General features: G+C 41.4%; 1 protein-coding gene across 1 annotated transcript in view; it reads right to left on the bottom strand.

Annotated features, from left to right (window-relative positions):
* RTKN2 (rhotekin 2) overlaps nt 1-15,457 on the bottom strand; it is a 139,078-nt gene that overhangs the window by 121,948 nt on the left and 1,673 nt on the right. The gene's annotated exons all lie outside the window — the stretch shown is intronic.

A 15,457-nucleotide genomic window follows, 5' to 3' on the forward strand; every position in this document is an offset into this window, starting at 1 on the left:
TAATTAAAATGTCGTCTTCAAAAGGGATAAAAATAATAATGAAACTTATCCTTCCACTCCTAGTATCTTCCTAATTGTCATATCCATGTACACAAGGACTTATTCAGTGGATTCAGCTAGATGTCCACAACTCAAACATGTTCAGAATATTAAACATCATCTTACCCCCAGCTCAGCAGGTGTATCATGGAACTCTCCATCTTTCCCTCTAAATCTACTCTACTGTATGTTCTATCTTCATTTTCAGCACAAATATGTACCCACTTTTCCAATCCAGAAAGTTGGGAGTCATCTTATGTCTTCATCTCTTGCCACAGCCATTAAAAAATAAAAATAAAAATAAAACTCCCTGCCCTGCTGATTCTACCTCCTAAATTCTATTTAAGTCCCATATTTTTTCCATCTCCACTACCACCACTTCAGTTCAGTTCAGGTGCTCATAACAGCTTTCTGAGTCCTGTGATAGCCTCTTCATTGTCTCCTGACTCAACTCTCTTTTTCTTACTCTTCTCCAACTCTTTTCCAATTGATCCCTATAAAATACAATTTTCATTGCCTTTCTCCCTGATTTAAAATTCATCATTGTTCCCTATGATATTTTAGATTATACAAACTTTTTAGCTTGGGTTCTAATGAACTGACCATCCCCTTTCTCCCATATGTACCTGCAACAATAGCCATGCTGAGCTACTTGTATCAACCTATATACCACACAGTTTTATTCCTCCTGTACATTCTGCTATTCTCCCTGCTTGAAGCACTTGCCCTCTTCCTCCTATTCTCATGTGTCTTCAACACTCCACAAACCTGGCTAAATCAAATCTGACCATCAAGATTCAGCTCAAACATCATTTCCTCTAGGGATAAAGTGTTCTTAATCTCCCACTTCCAGTAGTCTGAGTTAAACAGCCTTCTTCTTTTCACTACCCTATAGTGTAGATCAGGAATCATTTTCTGTGAAGGGCTAAATAATTAGTATTTTAGGTTTTGAGAGTGTAGTAGGCTGAATGGTAGACCCTAAGAAGATCCAGGTCTTAAAGCCAGGAACCTGAGAATGTCGCCTGATTTAAAAAAAAAAAAAAAAAAGATTCTTGCAGATATAGTGGATCTTAGGATGAGGAAAGCATCCTGAATTATCCAGGTGGGGCCTAAATTCAATGACAAATGATTTATAAAATACACAGAAAGGAGAAGACAGGTAAAAGAGGAAGAAGCAACGTGACCACAGAGACAGAGACTGGAGTGAACAAAAAGTGGATTGCTCTCTAGAGTCCCTGTAGGGAATGTAGCCATACTAACACCTTGAGACTTTGTACTTCTAACCTTCAAAACTATAAAAGATTTAATTTTTGCTTTTAGCCACCCAGTTTGTTATAGCTGCCATAGAAATCTATGTCAGGAGCTATACAGTCCACAGCCATGTACCTCTGCCACAGTAGTGTGAAAGCCGTGAACAGTAAGTCAATATATGGACAGGATTGTGTTCTAATAAAAACTTCATTTACAAAAAGGGATGGTAGGACAGATTTGTTTTTTTATTTTTTTTATTTTTTATTTTTTTAAGTTTATTTATGATAGTCACACACACACACACAGAGAGAGAGAGAGAGAGAGGCAGAGACACAGGCAGAGGGAGAAGCAGGCTCCATGCACCGGGAGCCCGACGTGGGATTCGATCCCGGGTCTCCAGGATCGTGCCCTGGGCCAAAGGCAGGCGCCAAACCACTGCGCCACCCAGGGATCCCGGTAGGACAGATTTGATCCACAGGCTTGACAACCCATGTTATATTATTGTGACTGTCATATCTGATCATCACTCCTCTAAAATATAAGCATACTGAAGACAAGGAGTGTGTCTTCTATCTTAGAATCTCTATCTGAAGAGTCTCAAACTTTAATTCTAATAGTGACCAGGTAGGTAAAATTAAATAGTGAAGTTGCCCAGAAGAAAAAGTCAAAGTGTCATCTAACAAGGGCAACTTTTACTCAGCTCCTGGCAGCTACTGCCACATGGGCCCTCCCAAATTAGGCCAAATAATATGGTTTTAAATGTAGTCTCTGAGCCACAATTTTTCAAGTTTGCATAACCAAGGCCTGGCATAACACATAGTGAATACTTTGTTGGATGAATTCATGTATTCACAAATACCAACATTCTAACACCAAACAATGAGGGTATTATAATTATGTTAGTTGGAATTAAGTTCAGCCACATGTGACAGAGACAAAAAAAATTAATGGTTATAAAATTGTATACTTTGAATATGTGCACCTTATTGTATGTCAATTATACCTCAAGAGAACTGTTTTTAAAAGGAGATAAATTAAAGGCAAGAGTACAAGTTGGGGGGGAAGCATTAATGGTATAAACCATAAAAATGAGATTTCTCTCTCAAGTAAAATTCTGAGCTGGTATGGTGCTTCTGCTCCCTGAAAATGTGGGGACCAGTCCCCTTTTCACTCCTCTTTTCCTAAGGTGTTGCCTTTGTCCCAAGTAAAGATGTAATACAAGATGGCACACTACCACAATGTGTATTCCAATCTGTGGGAAGGTGGAAAGAAGGAGGCAAGAGCAGATTCCTTTCCTTTGAAGATACCATCAGGAAGTTGTCCACATAATTTCTGCTCACATTCTAAGGGAAAAAGGATCCACAACTAGCTGCAATGGAGGATGAAGAATGTAGTCTTTACTCTGGGCAGCCATGTACTCAGGTAAGAGTTGACGGTTCTTTCACTAGGGAAGAGGGGGAAGAATGGAGATTGGGGGGCAACATAAGTATGCAGCAAAACCAATGAAATAACTTACATATTGAGAACAACAGGAAAATCTGATTTAAAAACTTCAACCACTTCCCAGTAGGACATAATAGATCATTTCAGGCTAATGCTGTATTGCAAAACTAGAAAAGGCCAAGTAAATTCTAAAAATCATACTTTTAAAAACCTCAGTGATCTATGGAAGCAAGACTATCTTAGTCTATTCAGGCTGCCATAACAAAATACCTTGAACTGGGTGGCTTAAACAACAGAAATTTTCTCCCATTTCTAGAAGTTGGAAATCCAAGATCAGAGTACCAGTACAGTCTGGTGAGATGGCTCTTACCGTCTTGCAGATAGTCACCTTCTTGTCGTATGCTCACATGGCCTTTCCGTGTTGTGCATTTATGAAGAGGGAGAGAAAGAGAGCAAGCTCCCTGGTGTCTCTTCTCTTATGAGAGTGAACGAATCTCATAATGAAGGTCCCTCTCTCATGACTTCATCTAACACTAAGTATCTCCCAAAGCTCCATCTCCAGATACTACCATATTGGGGCTTAGGGCTTCAACATACATATTTTGTGGGGATCCAAACATTTGGTGGCTAGCAAGGACTAGGTGACTATGATGCATTCATAGAGAGTAAAGAACTTTGCCAGATGAGCTGTCAGTCACCAGCTCTTCTTTCCGTGGAGGCATTGGTGATCCTAGGTTCAGGATAAAGGTCTGGTTTACCCAAAAGGAATGCCTTTGCTCAGGGTAAAGAAAACCAGTAAGTTTTGGGATCATGGGGGCTGGAGTGACAAACTGGAGCCAGCCATGGGGAGCCTCAAAATCACAGGGGATTCTAAAGCTATGTCGCTCTACAAAGTCCCTCTACTTCTACTTTGTAGAAGTTAGGCTTCTACAAAGCAAGGTGAAATATCCTGCAATTTCACACACTTGGGAAGGGGTCCTATCTCAAGCACATAGCTGGTTTCCACAACATATTTGCCTGAACAAGGCACTGTCTTCCTCCAAAGGTGATTCATAGGGAGGGACCAAACTATGCTCTGTCAGCATGCTATACTCCTGGCTAGAGGAGAGTAAGTACCTCCATCTTAGAAGAAGAATCTTGATAGTACCCTACAACTGCCCTCACACAATGAAAGACAATTATTGATGAGATCTTTAGAAAGCTAAAATAAAATTATTTCTAACCTACAATTCTATATTCGGTGAAGATATCTTTTAACAATGATGGTGAAATAAGCACATTTTTCAGACAAAATTAAGGGAATTTGCTGATACAAGGTCTTCTCTAAAGGTAAATTAAAGAAATATCTTCAGACAGAAGGAAAATGATTCCAAATAAAAACATGAAAATGCAGAAGAGAATGAAGAACAACAGAAAAGGAAACTTAATTGGTAAATACAAATATGAATTGTACAAAACAATAATCATAATGTCAAATGAGGTTTAATATTATATGTAGAACAATAACACAAAGTGAGAGATAGGTAATAGTAAAGTTGCAACTTGTTTTAGTCTATTATAAGTCGAGAATGTATGTTGTATATCTAGGCGAACCACTATGTGAATAGTTAATGACAAAAAATATAAGATAATAGAAGGGATAAATGGAATAATAATTTTTTAAAAGTTCAATTAGTCCTAAGGAAAGAAAGAAAAATAGGAAAAAAGTGACATAAAACAGATAGCTTCAATAGAAAATGAATGGTGGGCTCCTGGGTGGCTCAGTTATTTAAGTGTCTGACTCTTAATTTCGACTCACATAATAATCTCGGTCATGGAAACAATACCCATGTCAGGCTCTGGGCTCAACACTGAGTCCGCTTGTCCCTCTCCCTCTGCTCCTCCCTCTGCTCTCGCTTTCTCTCTCAATCTCTTTCTAATAAATAAATAAATAAAATCTAAAAAAAGCTTTTTTTTAAAAAAAATAAATGGCAACATGGCATATATAAACTCAACTATCCAAGTAATTACATTAAGCATAAATGAACTAAATACACCAAGGTTTATGGTTGTCAGATTGAATTAAACAACTTTATTGTGCCTAAAGACTCACCCTTTAAAGATAAAAACACAGAAAAGTGGATAGTAAAAGAACAACAACAACAAAGCCACAAAAACACTAAACCAAAAGAAAAGTGGTATATCTATATTAAAATCAGACACGGTAGATCTAATGCAAAAAAGAATTATCACAGATAAAGACAGTTGTTTTGTAATTATAAAAGGGGGAATCCAGCAGGATGCTATTATACAATCCTAGATTTGCACGTTCTACATAATAGAGCTTCAAATATTGAAGCAGAAACAGACAGAATTAGAAATAGCAATGAACAAAGCCATACTCTTAATGTAAAACTTTAGTATATTTCATTTAATAGCTTATAAAATAGCTTAACAAAAAAGTCTATGTAAAAACATAACACAATCGACCAACTTGATCTGACTTACATAGAATACTGCATCAAAGGACGATAGAATTCACCTTCTTTTCAAGTGCAAATTGATCTTTGCTGAAATTATAACGTCTTAACATTCTTTATGTCATTCTTAGTGTGCTATTTTTCCACGATAGAATCAAAGTAGAAATCAATGACAAAAATATAACTAGAATAGGGATGCCTGGGTGGCCCAGCGGTTGAGCATCTGTCTTCAGCTCAGGGTGTGATTCTGAGTCTGGGGATCGAGCCTACAATTGGGCTCCCTGTGAGGAGTCTGCTTCTCCCTGTGCTTCTCTCTCTATGCCTCTCATGAACAAATAAATAAAATCTTTAAAAATATATATACCTAGAATAATGGAACTACTCGGTAATTAAATAATTTAACAACAATGAATTTGACAATTTAGGTGAAATGGATAAATTCCTAGAAAAATCCAACTTATCCAAACTGCCAAAAGTAGAAAATCTGAATAATTCAATATCTATTAAAAATAGTTAACCCATTATTTTAAAATCTCCCCCAAAGAAAATTCTAGGTTCACATGGTGCCACTGGTAAATTCTTGCAAAATTTAAGGAAAAAAAAAATAACACAAATCTTGCAAACTCTCAGAAAATAGACCGTTTTTCAAATGCAAGTTTTATGAGACAAATATAACCACAATTTCAAAACCTGACAAGGACATTACAAGAAAGAATTGCAGACCAATCTCTCATGAACATAGATGTAAACATTTTTAACAAAATTTTAAACAATTGACTCTAGTGACATAAACTGAACCTATTGTGGGAATGTAAGATTGGCTTAACATTTGAAAATTAATCCAATGATATTAACTAAAAACAAAGAGAACGTTTAAATGAACATCTCAATGAATACAGAAAAAATAATTTGACAAAATTCATCTCTCCCTCATGTTAAGAAATAGTCTTCACAAACATAATAATAGGCAAACTTTCTAAAACAAATGAAGAATATTAAAAAAAAAAATCAAGGGGATCCCTGGGTGGCTCAGCGGTTTGGTGCCTGCTTTTGGCTCGGGGCACAATCCTGGAGTCCCCGGATCGAGTCCCGCATCGGGCTCCCAGCATGGAGCCTGCTTCTCCCTCCTCCTGGGTCTCTGCATTTCTCTCTCTCACTCACTCTATCATAAATAAATAAATCATTTTTTAAAAAAAGTGTTAAAAAAATCAAGAGCAAACACCAAACTTAATGGTGAAAAATTGAAAACTTTCCTTCTATGATTGGGAATGAAACAAGGATGCCAGCTATTACTACTTATATTCAATGTTTTACTGGAGGTCCTAACTATTGCAATTTTTAAAAAAGATATTAGGATTTGAAAGAAAGAAAAAAAGCTGTCAGTATTTGTAGACTGCATGATTATATTCCACAAAAATTCAAAAGAATCTATAAACTATTTGAACTAATAATTGAAATCTGCAACGTTGTTGGATATAAGATTATTTAAAAATCATTTGTATTTCTATATATCATTCACAAATACAAAATTATATTTTAAAATATACTATTTACAATAGTATCAAAATATATACTACAAGGTTGTCTGGGTGGCTCAGTGGTTAAGCATCTTCCTTTGGCTCAGGGCATGATCCAGGGGTCCTGGGATCGAGTTCCACATCAGGCTCCCCACAGGGAGTCTGCTTCTCCCTCTGCCTATGTCTGTGCCTCTCTCTGTCTCTCATGAATAAATAAATAAATAAAATCTTTAAAATATATATATAAACTACATAGGAACAAGAGATTTGCAATGCCTAAATATTAAAAAGTATAAACATTCTTGAGAGAAACTAAATATCCAAATAAACTTAGAAAAACACTTTTAATATTTAGATAGCTCAATGTGTCAGTTCTTTGCAAATTAATCTATAAATTAACACTATCCGATCAAAATCCCACCAAATTTTTTTTTTTTAGAGAAATTGACAAGCTGATTCTAAAATTCATGTGGAAATGCAAAGGGCCAAGGATCTCAAAGGTAATTGAAGAGGAAGAGCAAAGTTCGAAGATTCATTGTATTTGAGAACAAAACCAATCATAAAGCTATAGTAATGAAGACCTCATGGAATTGAACCAAAGTTACATAAACTAACCAATTAACTAGATTAGAGAACCCACACAAAAATGGTCAGCTGATTCATGACAAAGGCAATAATGCAATAGGTGAAGAATAATATATTCAATAAATGTCGCTGGATGAATTTGGCATGTGAAAATATATATTTATGGACCACTTTCTCTCCTATTACTCAGATATTAATTTCAGATGGATTGTAGATTTAAATGTGAAAATTAAACAATATTGCATTTGGAGGACAGCACTGGAACACATCTTCATGACCTTGAAGAAGTTATTTTTTTTAAGATTTTTATTTATTTATTCATGAGAGACAGAGAGAGGAGAGAGAGAGAGAGAGAGAGAGAGAGAGAAAGAGACAGGCAGAGGGAGAAGCAGGCTCCATGCAGGGAGCCTGACGTAGGACTCGATCCCAGGTCTCCAGGATCATGCCCTGGGCTGAATGTAGCACTAAACCACTGAGCCACCCGGGCTGCCCAAAGTTAGAGATTTCTTAAACAAGACATAAAATGCACTAACCATAAAGAAAGAAGTCCCCATATGTATATATAACAAGGGATTCATATCTAGAATGCATACAAACTTGCACTATAAGAACATATATATATAAGAATATATGTAACTATAAGAATAAAGTAGACAACCCAAAAGAAAAATGAGGAAAAGATTTGAACATTTCACAAGATAATATCAAATATATAGAAAAATGTGTGAATGAGCACTTCAACTTCATTACCCATCAGGGACTTGTAAATTAAACCATGCTGAGATTATCAGTACATATCTACCAGAATGGCTCAATTAATCCCAGAAAATTCCAAGATGGAGAGGATGTGTAGTGTTTGGGACCCTTCCACACTGCTGGTAGGTTTATAAACTGGGATAATATTTTTGAACATTTTTAGGCAGTATCTATCAAAACCAAAAAGGGTACATGCACTATTATTTCATAACATAAAGCACACAGAGGCAGGCCCAACCCATGCTATTAGCAGTCGGGATGATGGTTACCCCAGGGGAAGAAAGGATGAGTACTTAATAGGAATACAAAGGAGTGTTCTGGGAAGCAAGGGATTGCTGTTTCTTGATCTGGATGCTGGTCACATGAGTGTATCTAGTGTTGAAAATTCATTATGGGGATCCCTGGGTGGCGCAGCGGTTTGGCGCCTGCCTTTGGCCCAGGGCGCGATCCTGGAGACCCGGGATCGAATCCCACATCAGGCTCCCGGTGCATGGAGCCTGCTTCTCCCTCTGCCTGTGTCTCTGCCTCTCTCTCTCTCTCTCTGTGTGACTATCATAAATAAATAAAAAAAATTAAAAAAAAAAAAAAAAAAAAGAAAATTCATTATGATTTACACTTATGATATGAAAAGTTATTATCTGTGTATATGTCTCCAATAAGAAGTTTAATCGAACAACTTATTTTTACAGAGGAAGTAGACTAGATGGTAGAGACTTAAAAACACTACTCATTTTCACTTTATAATAGTCATGTTCCAAAGAAACTGTCTTTTAAAATCACCTTATGATCTTAGCCTTGAGTCACCTAGTACAATACATCTCTTAGCATAACCTAGGAAATCAGTCCTGCATTGCTGGGGATGAGGGTAGGGGGGAGTAGGGCAGGGGGCAATCCTTCTTCCTAATAAGAAGAATTATTTCTATAAACTGTATTTTATTTTCAGGTTCAGTTCTCTCTTGCCTATAGTTATAAGTGTTCTCTTTTCCCTCTCTGCTTCTAGAAACAAAATTTCACCTAAAATAGTGGAGCAAAATTGCCTATGTATTCTACGTCCTAGAAAACAGGCCCTATTTTGACAGAACATCAGTTTCATAATTCAATCCTCACATAATTACATAATTCAAACTCATTATCTAACAATCCCCCTATTTTAACTCTATCTTTTTCTGTATATTTTAGTCCATAGCAACGTGTTTTCTAGCTCTCCCACAACCATTTTGCTCAGGGGAGATGTCTGAAAGGTTCCTCTTCACATAATAAACTACCAAGAAAGAAAAGGGCTTGAAGATTTATGAATAATAGGTTCCAAGAAGCTTCTAGCCTACTGGTCACTTACTGCACATTCAACACTTTTTTTTTTAAGATTATTTATTTATTTATTCATAGAGACAGAGAGAGAGAGAGGCAGAGACACAGGCAGAGGGAGAAGCAGGCACCATGCAGAGAGCCTGAAGTGGGACTTGATCCAGGGTCTTCAGGATCATGCCCTAGGCTGCAGGTGGCACTAAACCGCTGTGCCACCAGGGCTGCCCCTCAACAATTACTTTTTGAGAGCCCTTAGGGTGCCAGGCAATGATGGAAGCACTAGAGATACAACAGAATCATGGTCAAGCATGTTGGTTTTGAATTTTGGGGTTCCAAGTTCAAGTCCTAGCAATATAATTTGCTATTTCTGTGAAAATGATCTGTTTACTTTGCATTTCTGTGACTCAGTTTACTCCTATATAAAATAGGGATCCAGTAATGCCTTTCCCCTGGCCTCATTAGGAAGGTAAAATAGCATAATCTGTGAAAACCATTTAGAACCATCCTTGGCACATCGTTAAGTACTTGATACACATTAGCAGTTATTACCAGAAGAGATGACAACAAACGATTTTTGCCAAATTGCCTGTTGACAAAGTTCACCACCATTACAACTGCCTGCCATATCTTCTCCCCTAGTCACTCCACCCATGGTAGGAAGGCAGTGACAAACACATCAGACTAGGCCTGCGGCACTGGAAAGTCCTTAATCCATACTGGCTCCTGCCCTTTACAGATGAAGACTATAAAACCCAGAGATGTTGCCCCACCCAAAGAGAACCTCACACAGCTCATTAGCGGGTGGAGCTGGCCTTAGATCTTGGTCTCTAAATTCCTAGTCCAGGCACTGGGCTGGAAACACCTGCAAACTGGAAGCCTGGCTCATTCCTTCCTATGGCCCACATTTGACCCCAGCAAGGGGAGCAAGTAAGTGGTAATCCTCGTGGGTGGTAGGGGTGCAGGGCATCTTGCTGTAAGTTGTCTATTTTTAGCCTCTCTATATGGCCTCCTCTCTGCAGACTGACTCAGGCTAACAGACTGCTGTGGGATTTAAGGCACTCTCCATGGTGTTGCTTGGTGGTTGCCATGCCAACGAAATTTAGCAGAAATAGAGTTTTCTAGTAGATTATTCTGGTGGAGGCTTTAAAGCCAGATTAGAGCTCCGACTCTGAAGCTGAAATGATGCTAGTGATTAGTAATGGAACATAGTAGGCATGCCATTATTACTTGTTTGAAAAACAGAATACATAAATGCAATTAGGTGCATTAGGGAGATAAAGATGTAGCAACAAAGAACTTATGTGCTATGTAAAGTCAATACTTAAAGTCATTCTGGAGCAAGTTTACTCATATCCTCCTTGGATTTTCATAATTACCTGACATTCTGTGTCAAATGATTTGTTTGATTGCAGAGGACTGCCTCTGATCTTCAGGCCACTTACTAGCTCTGCAACTCTGCAACTCACAACTGCACAGATACTTGCTGCAGTCATGGAAAAAGTAACGGGAATCTGATCTGGGGTCCTCCTCTTATCTGGGGAGCTTATTCACATTTGAGAGGGTCTGTGTTCTGTCCTTCTAAAGTCCCTCTTTGGCAAATGTAATCACCATATTTAATAAAATGCATTTGTCACTTAAAAAGCCTCTGTGGTTCAAGAAACCTGTGTTTGAAAGGCTGTCCTGGTCACAATGAGTAGATGCTATTAGATAAGGAGCGCGGCAGGGCAGCCCATAAATCTCCATTCAGTTCCCAGGGCTTTCAGCAAGGCTGCTTTGACAAACCTGTCCAATAGTCTCTTTCCCTCTTTAATGAAATCTATTTTCCCTATTAAGCATTTGGCCTTCCTTCTCTCCTCCTCCTTGCCTATTCTTCCATCCTGCCCATCATCTTTTCTTCTCTCCATCCCTCACTGCTTTCGCAGTGGCAGCACAGGCTTTTGGAGTCAAAACGATTCAAATCCTTACTATCTCTGATGCTTGTTAGTGATGTGACCTTCAGCAACTTTCTTTTTATCTAAAGTGGCATTTCTCCCTTGTGCTACCAATGTCTGCCTTGAATGGTTATTTTAACAATGAATTATTTCTCAGATTTTAGGGAACGTGAGAGTCACCTGGAGATAGGCGAAAATGCAGATTCTCAAGACCCACATCCATAGATTCCAGATTAGGTCTGAATCCCAGACATCCACATTTTAACAAGCTTCCCAGATTTCAAGGGCCTTACTTTGAGAAACATTAGATACGCGCATAAACACGGAGTAGCAGGACATTTAGTAGCAGGAGACACGTTGTAAACATTCCAAAGGTAGAAGCTATGATCATTATTCACTCAGTAGACATTTACTGAACATCTACTAAGTACTAGGCATGATACCAGGCCCTGTGGATATGTCCCACTTAATTTCTTTACTATGAATTGAACTTGTCCTCTATCTATGCCTTGTCCATCCCACTAGTTGTAAGTTCCTAAAGGGTGGGATAAAGCAGCATAATGCAGTATAAAAGAATATAAATACTAGAAAACATGAATTCTAATCCTAATTCTATTATTTACTAGCTATATGACTTCAGGGAAGTCATTTTCTCTCTCAGAACTTTATTTTCTGTGTCAGAAATTAGAAAGGCTATTAGAAAGAATAGTGGTTAAAAGTCTGGAGTTCGGAGTCCTGGCTTTAATACTTTCTAGATGTGTGATTTTGGGAAAATTACTTAGCTTTTTGAGCCTCAGCTTGCTAGTAAGTAGAAAGGGAATTCATTTTCAACATTCATTCTTCAAGAAATATTTACTGAGCACTTTGTATGTGATAGGTACTGAGAATACACTGAAGAGTAAGACAGACAGGGTCCCTGACTCATGTAACTTGTGATTGAATACTGGACATAAATAATTAAATAAGTAGCTACACAAATAATTCCATTGTGATAAAGTCTGTTGTGATAAATTTTACTAGCAGGAGCTGGCCTAGCTGGGCAGAAACAGGGTGGACCTCCTGGGAAACGGGGCAAGGAAGTTGAGCCCTGAAGCATAAATAGGCATCTGGAAAAGAAGGACCTGAGACTGGAAAACTGGACTCTTGGAGAAGTAAGGGAATACCAATGTGGCTGAAACCGAGTGCACAAGGTCCCCTCCCCCTCACAGGTGTCGGAAAGAGAAAATGAGATAATAAAATGCTTACTACGGTGCCCAGCATCAACACAATGATCATGGAGATAACACACCTTTTGGTTTGTTGTAGACAGTAAATGAAGTACTGTGTAAATGAGAGGTTCCTAAAACTAGTATTCATCAGAATTACCTGCACGACTTGTTAAACCACAGATTGCTTGCTCCCACTTCAGTTTCTGATTTGGTAGGTTTGGTGTGAGGCACATGATTTGCATTTCTAACTATTTGCTAGGTAATAATGCTTAGCTGCTGGTTGGAAGTGGGAGGCTATCCCTTGAGAACAACTGGTGTAAACTGTTAGGTCCTGAATGCCTCTATCAAAGTTGAATCTCCCACAATCTTGAACTCTACATCTTACATAGTACAACTTCTCCATAATTGTTTGATACTCTCCTTGATACTTTAAGAGTGAAAGGGGACCTTGAAAATCGCCATCCTCTAATTTTTACGGGGGAGAAACTCAAGGACCAGAGGCAGGAAATTGCCTAAGAAATGGGAGGAGCCTGAACCCAAGAGCTTTTTTTCTCAAGGGCTACTTTTGGCACATTCTGTTCTAAGGCAGGTGCCAGGAAGCCTCTGAGAGAGAGAGGCTTACCCTGTATGCTGCTCCCATCTGCTAGATGACCAAGATGAGGTTGCCCTCCATTACATGCACATTTCACACTTAAAATTATTTTACTAAGTGAACTGATTTTTGGAATAAACATTTTTGAGAGAGTCATCAGATAAATTCAATGAAATCTTTTCAAAGGGAATGCACCCCAGCAAAACAGCCCATGTCACCGTTTACATGGAAATGAGTACACATTAGTTCCCCTTCTTTTTTTTTTTTTTTTTTTTTTTTAAGTGCAGTCTCCTCTCTTGTAACTGAAATAATGAGAGCTGATTTTATCAGTGTGTGTCCGGGTCAGAGTGTGTTTTACCCTCACAACCTCATTTGATCCTCATCACCACATTAAGAGGTAGATGCTGATCCTCTCCATTTCACAGACGAGAAATGCAGGGCACAGAAAAGTTTAACTTGTTGCAGGTCCTAGAAGTCAGGATCTGAATCCCAGAATTAGGATTTGAATCACGTCTGACTCCAGAGCTCGGGCTCTTAATTACATTGATGTGACGATTCGCTTGTCCAGAACAAATAAACAAAATCTAAGATAATTATGGAGACATTTACAATGGAAATAAAATCAGTTTTGGAAGGAGTAATATAGTAAGCTCTGAGCACAGAGACACCCTTTAAGAGTCAAGAAGATGCACTGAAATATCTATACAGATGAACAGAACCTCTCTAACAACAACAACAAAAAAAAAAACCCAGCACTAACTTTTATCCTGGTTTCTTATTTCAAGAGTTAGACTAGGAATACCCCCCAAACAGGTTAAAATAAAAAGCTGAGTCACCAGGGTCTTTCAGAAGGAAAGAAACCTCTTTGGGAAGAGAAAGCTTCTCCTGCGGGGAGGGGCGGGGGCTGGGTGCCTGCGGACCCGGGAGGCAGAGGCGCGTCCCCTAGAGATCCAGGGGAGGGGGGAGGGGGGAGGGGGGAGGGGGGGAGGGGAGGGGGAGGGCGCGGCGGGGGAGGGGAGGGGAGGGGGGCTTCTCGTTGTTATTTCTTCACGATCCACACACTGGCTAGATTTAGTTCTGCCGGCTAAGGTAGCCTCGGGATGCTCGTCTCGCAAGGCGAGGGTGGACTCGAGGTTATCTGGGGACTTCCCGGCCCGGTGGCCTAGGACGGGGAGGCCCGAAGAACCCCCGCCCCTCCGTACGGGCCGATCAGGGAAGATCCCCGGGAGCCGCGCCTCGCCCTCACCCACACCTTCCCGCTCCCCCGCAACTGGAAAGTGCAGACTAGAGCTGGGCTGGGCCCGCGGGAGCGCCGCGCCCCCGAGCCTCGCACGCCCCCCCCCCCCCAGCGGCCCCGGCGTCTCCCCGCGTGATGTCAGCGGGCGCCGGGGCCGCATCCCGCTCCGCCACTGGGGGCGGGCGCTCGGGGCTCCCCCGCGCGGGGCAGAGCGGCGCGGCGCTCGCGGGGCCGGCGCTCGCGGGGCCGCGGCGCCGCAGGCCTCCCCGGGCCTCCCCGGGCCTCCGCGGGCCTCCCAGGCCTCCCCCGCCCCGGGGCGCCCGCAGCCGCGCCTCGCTCCGCCCTGGACGCCGCCGGTCCCGGCGCGGGGGGCGGCGCGGGCCCGCTCAGCCTGATTTACGGCTCTGCTGAAAACCGCTTCGCTCCCGCAGCACCAGCACCGGCCGCGGCGGCAGCAGCAGCGGCTGCAGCTGCAGCAACAAGTCGGGTGAGTGGCGGCGGCCGGGCCGGGCGGGGGAGGGGAGGGCAGGGCAGGGCAGGGTCGGGCAGGGTCGCGTCCTCTCCGCGCGGCGGGGGCGGGGGGCGGGGGGGCCGGGACCCTGGGGGCGGCGCCTTCGCGGGCCCAGGAGATCGGGGCTGTGCCTGCAGCCCTGTGGCCCGGGGTCTCCGCTGGGCCCCTGAAAGCAGGAGTACCCCCGGGGCGGGTGATTCCCCATTCAGGGACGCCAGCCCCCTCCCGTGGCCCCCTGGAGCCCCGACTCCCCCTGCCTTCACCTCTCTGCTGCCTCTTCGGGCCAGGGCTTGCATCCCGTCTGCACAAAACTGGCCCCAAACAGCCCGGCGTAGCACAGGAAGAGGTCCCCTCTCTAGGGGCCGGAGGCTGGGGAACCTGGAGGCTTTGCCCGCCGGCTGGGGACCGTCTGCGCCTGGGCTTTTGAAGAGGTTGAGAGCCCAATAACTGCACTTTCCAGTCTAGTCCCTTAGTTGAGCTTCCTCTTTTGGGGGCCCAGTGCGTGTTACATTTAAGTAGAAACCATTCCTGGAGGCAATAGGTAAGCCCTGTTTGCAGAGTAAGGCTGCTAGCAGTCATCTGTTGCTAGGGCTAAGATGATAAATTCCTACAAGGAAATAAGA

This window comes from Vulpes vulpes, chromosome 4 (genome assembly GCF_048418805.1).
Source record: "Vulpes vulpes isolate BD-2025 chromosome 4, VulVul3, whole genome shotgun sequence".
In the NCBI taxonomy this organism is placed as follows: Eukaryota; Metazoa; Chordata; class Mammalia; order Carnivora; family Canidae; genus Vulpes; species Vulpes vulpes.